Here is a 4,858-nt window from a genome sequence, read left to right as displayed (position 1 = left end):
AGTGTAATAGCAGGCGTATATTCCATCGACCATGTTCATGCCAAATAATGCAATATGTAAAATATGTACAGCTATATATGTAAAAAGCAATGTAAACTATCACTTTGAAAAGAGACAAATCGGCAGCAAAGTGGAACCGTATCGCAACGGACAAAGCATCAGAATCATAATCCAGTGGTTTCTGTTTCAATACCCGATTATGCCAACCAGAGGTGGCTACAAATCAGTGATGCATTATTTATATGCCTCTTCTTTACGTAGACATGTCTTTAGACGTCTGACATTTATATTGCAAGACATGTTTTGCACTAAGGATCGGTTAACTAAATTAATGAAATAAGGAATATTGAATATTAAGAACCATTATTGAATTGGGCAACTGCTTGAGTTGCAGTTGATAGATAGATAGATAGATAGATAGATAGATAGATAGATAGATAGATAGATAGATAGATAGATAAATAGATAGGTAGATAGATATAGCTAGCTAGCTAGCTAGCTAGATAGATAGATAGACAGATAGATAGATAGATACCTGTACCAAACGACTGCAAAATTCATACTAAATTAATGAAATAAGGAATATTGAATATTAAGAACCATTATTGAATTGGGCAACTGCTTGAGTTGCAGTTGATAGATAGATAGATAGATAGATAGATAGATAGATAGATAGATAGATAGATAAATAGATAGGTAGATAGATATAGCTAGCTAGCTAGCTAGCTAGATAGATAGATAGACAGATAGATAGATAGATACCTGTACCAAACGACTGCAAAATTCATACTAAATTACTGAAATAAGGAATGTTGAATATTAAGAACCAATATTGAATTGGGCAACTGCTTGAGTTACATTAGATAGATAGATAGATAGATAGATAGACAGACAGGCAGACGGATAGTTAGATCGTTAGATAGACAGACAGATATATAAATATATAGATATATGTATAAATAGATGGATAGACAGATAGATAGATAGATAGATAGATAGATAGATTGATAGATAGATAGATAGATACCTGTACCAAACGATTGCAAAGGGCATGCGAATGAAAGAGGAACATGTATTCGGGACCATAAAATGTTGGCTTTATAACACCATTCTGTGCGAAAATGGGTGGGAGACGTTCTAAGGATTATGAAGCTAATCGATTTTATGGTCTAAATGACAAATGTGAAAGTTACTTTAACTGAAATAAAAAGTTACCTTCTTGAAACTAAAATTAAATTATCTTCATAGATATTTAATTCAACACGATCCGAGCGCATAAAGTCATGTTCACGGTATTCATCAAGTAAACCTACAAGCATCTTGGTCATGTCCTAATCTGGAGTTACATCTAAACATACTTAAACTGTTCCAATTTATGTTTAATACAGTAATATTGTCTTCTTTTATTTCAGTCCTTTCAAATTATCGTATATTTTAATTTATATTTGAATGCCTTCACAAGTTACAAAAGGAAAAATCTACATTTTCTATAACGAAAATCAAGCGTTTTTTTTTTTTTTTTTTGTTGGTTTAATTTGTTTGGTATTTAAAACCACGTGAAAGACATTTTGCTTATATCACTTCAATATGTCTTACATTATACTTACAGTAACGTCGTTATTTATTGAACTATTTTCAGGCATCGTGTTTTGCAAGTGTTACATGCATATATACAGTTTGCACTACCATCTTAGTCAAACCAATAAGGCAAATTCACCCCCAGCCATATAATTTCATGCACGATAGGGGTCAGAGCCACATAACCAATGCAACCTGCAGATCGCTTTAATTCACGCGCGATCTCATAGGAGAACGGCTAGTGCGGCAGATTAATAACGGCCGCTCTTTATTTGTAACCTTCTGTTAACTTGTTTGACTTGCAATAGTCCAATATTAAAGCTGCTATTTAAAGAAACAGTGTTTCAAACGAATGTTGTATATGATCCGTATAATTAAAAGTGATGATCATACGTCTTAAAAGTAAATTGCTAGTTTGTGATATTGTTTCATTTAAAGATGATGACGCCATTCTACAAAACATATCATATTTTTTTCTCTAAATTTTGAACTGATGCAACACTCTGCCAGCTTATCTTAGAACTGGGTCATAATGTATACAGGCTAATCAGAAAAATCAGTCTCCTGATGACTTATCATGGAAATACCAAATGTAATGTCTAAATGGAGAAGTCAGCTGGAAAGGGCCGGAAAGAGAAAAAGAGAGAGATATAGAGATGAGAAAGCATTAGATAGGCTGCAAATTCTACCATTGCAAAGCCCAGTCATATACATCATTTGCAAATATTGTCGAAGTACAACTTCAATCATATAAGAAACGCGGCGACAAACTTAGACATAGCTTGAATGAAAATGAGCATTAAGCAGTCTTATGATGCCGGTGTAAAATGATGAGATGCATGCAATTTTCGTACGTAATTTATGTTAGCGTATATGTCTGACGCAGACGAGATTTCATTCATGTTTAATTGTTTACGAATTATATAAGGAGCTGAAATATTGGACAACCCTTGTCTTTTTTAAACATTGTTTAACTCAATTTTGCAAACGTCTTATAAATGTGGTTAAAACAAGTGTGATAAAGCTCTCTTCCACTAAAATTATAAATTTGCCAGTACAATCTGCACTTCTTACTTGAAATTATTAGCTAGTTTTTCCCACATTTGGCTTACGACCGTATCCATTGTTCATTGTAATGTTACTAAAATGAATAATATGTCCCCTGGCCATTAGATATCTATATAATTTATATGTCACTGGTTATCAGAAATTCACTACAAATATCCAGTATTACCTAACATCAAACCTTAATTCACTCAATGCTCTATGGGAATTTTCATCAGGATTTGATTAAAAGCTAACTCTACGCAACTCTTCACCAATATGTAACACGAATCTGTAGGTCAAATGTCATCGAAAAAATGTACTGCAAAATATCACACACTGTTTATGAGAACCTTTTACTCATGGTCACCATTGATCATGAAAATTGAATACAATTCGCTTAATCATCTAGTCAGTCTGATAGGTGACACACAATATGTAAAACTAGCATAATATAATATTACAATGTTGTAGCTGTAATCAGTAATGAACATAATGTTGTGTACTAGTTCATTTACTTACGATTTGAAATTAAAAAAGGGTGCGCCTTATTTTCTTGTCTGTCAACCCTATTTAACAATTTGTATTTTAACCAGGGCCATACATTTTCATATAAAAGATGAATTTGAATATGTAAAAATGTATGACAGAGAAGAAATAACGAAACTATTTTATGCACAGGTCAAAACATTTTTGTACAATTAAACTTAAACACATAATAATGACGAGTCAATGAACATAAACATGGGATAAAATTATATGAATGTTGGCAGAATCAGTTATGATGAGCGTTATGGGTGGCAACATCAGCATGCCTAATATCGTATTGGCATTTTACAGATGCTATATACCAGAGTTAATAGTATGAATATATGGCTTTCACACATACATTTAATATACTTAATCCAATGAGCAAGATGGATCCAACATACACTTACAGAATGTGTAGTATGTTTAATATTCCACCACATCATGATTGCAGAAAATACAACTGTACATAAAAGCTTTCATGATCATTCAACACTTGTATTGTTAAGTACTTAAAATCGTTATTATAATTTTGGATCTTGAACAGTTGCCTATTAGAAAAATCTTCCAGCTGAATAAATTAATGAAACATGTTGGGTTAACGAAAGGATACCATGTGCTTATGTATTTCGACCAGACGGGCAAGCAGTTGAATGATTGGCAGGTCAGAATCACAGTATATGACTATATATACTATGCTTTTGCGTGCTCAAGTTCAAAAGTGATCACATAGTAACAGGTCTATTTTTTACTCTTATAGACAATATCATAACTAGTTTAACAAGTAATTTTAGTTAAACAGAACTATGACTCAGATGAAAACATCACAACAACATAGCAGCAATAAATTCAACATTCAATTGTTACAATAATTTTTACAGATGGCGGTTATGTTATCTTCCTTTACGCTAGTGATATTGTGATTGCACATACAATTTCGAACAGTCATCAGACCCATATGCACTAAAAATAAGCTAATCAAATTACTGATGTGACAAAAATCCTAACTCGAGAGGTTGGTGAAACATTTTGAACATTTAATATCAAGGCAAACAAAATAGAGAACTGAGTTAGTAGAGTTATGCAGTCATGAATACAAACACATCAACAATATCTACAATAAAAACCAATGCATACAATTATGATACCCATGCATGCAACTAAAAATGCCTATGATACAAGATATTGACATTATAAAGCAAATAAGCACATTTATAAGTATGTCATGGTAACAGTTTACTTTTTATTATAATAAGTAGTTATTTTGCATTTTACGATAAGTACACATTTTAGTACTGCTGCGTTAAACAAAAGCATTAAAGAGTTAAATCATAAACTAGCAAAATGGCCATATATGCTAATAAACAAATACCTTTTCTGCATGAATTAAGAAGTCAGTTTATCACGCTATATATTGTATCAGCCAATGCTGTTGTTGCTTATACAAATAATCTGATTTATTTTGTATATAAATATGATGAATTTTATTCAGGTGTTAGTATTTTCTATCATGCATTATGCTGATTTTATTTTCTCGTTCTTGTTTCTCATTGTATTGTGATTTGGCTTTGGACTTACCCCTTCTTCTTTAATTTAGTTATGTTTTCTATCTTACTGTCATTCAAGCCAAGACATCGTTTCACTGATTTTATGTTTTAATTCACTATATCACCAGCACTCAAATCATCTCTTCAGTCTATTTCTTCTT

This window comes from Sinohyriopsis cumingii, unplaced genomic scaffold (genome assembly GCF_028554795.1).
Source record: "Sinohyriopsis cumingii isolate HCF-2022 unplaced genomic scaffold, ASM2855479v2 utg001937l, whole genome shotgun sequence".
NCBI classification, from domain to species: Eukaryota; Metazoa; Mollusca; class Bivalvia; order Unionida; family Unionidae; genus Sinohyriopsis; species Sinohyriopsis cumingii.
Note: the sequence above shows the minus strand (reverse complement) of the source record.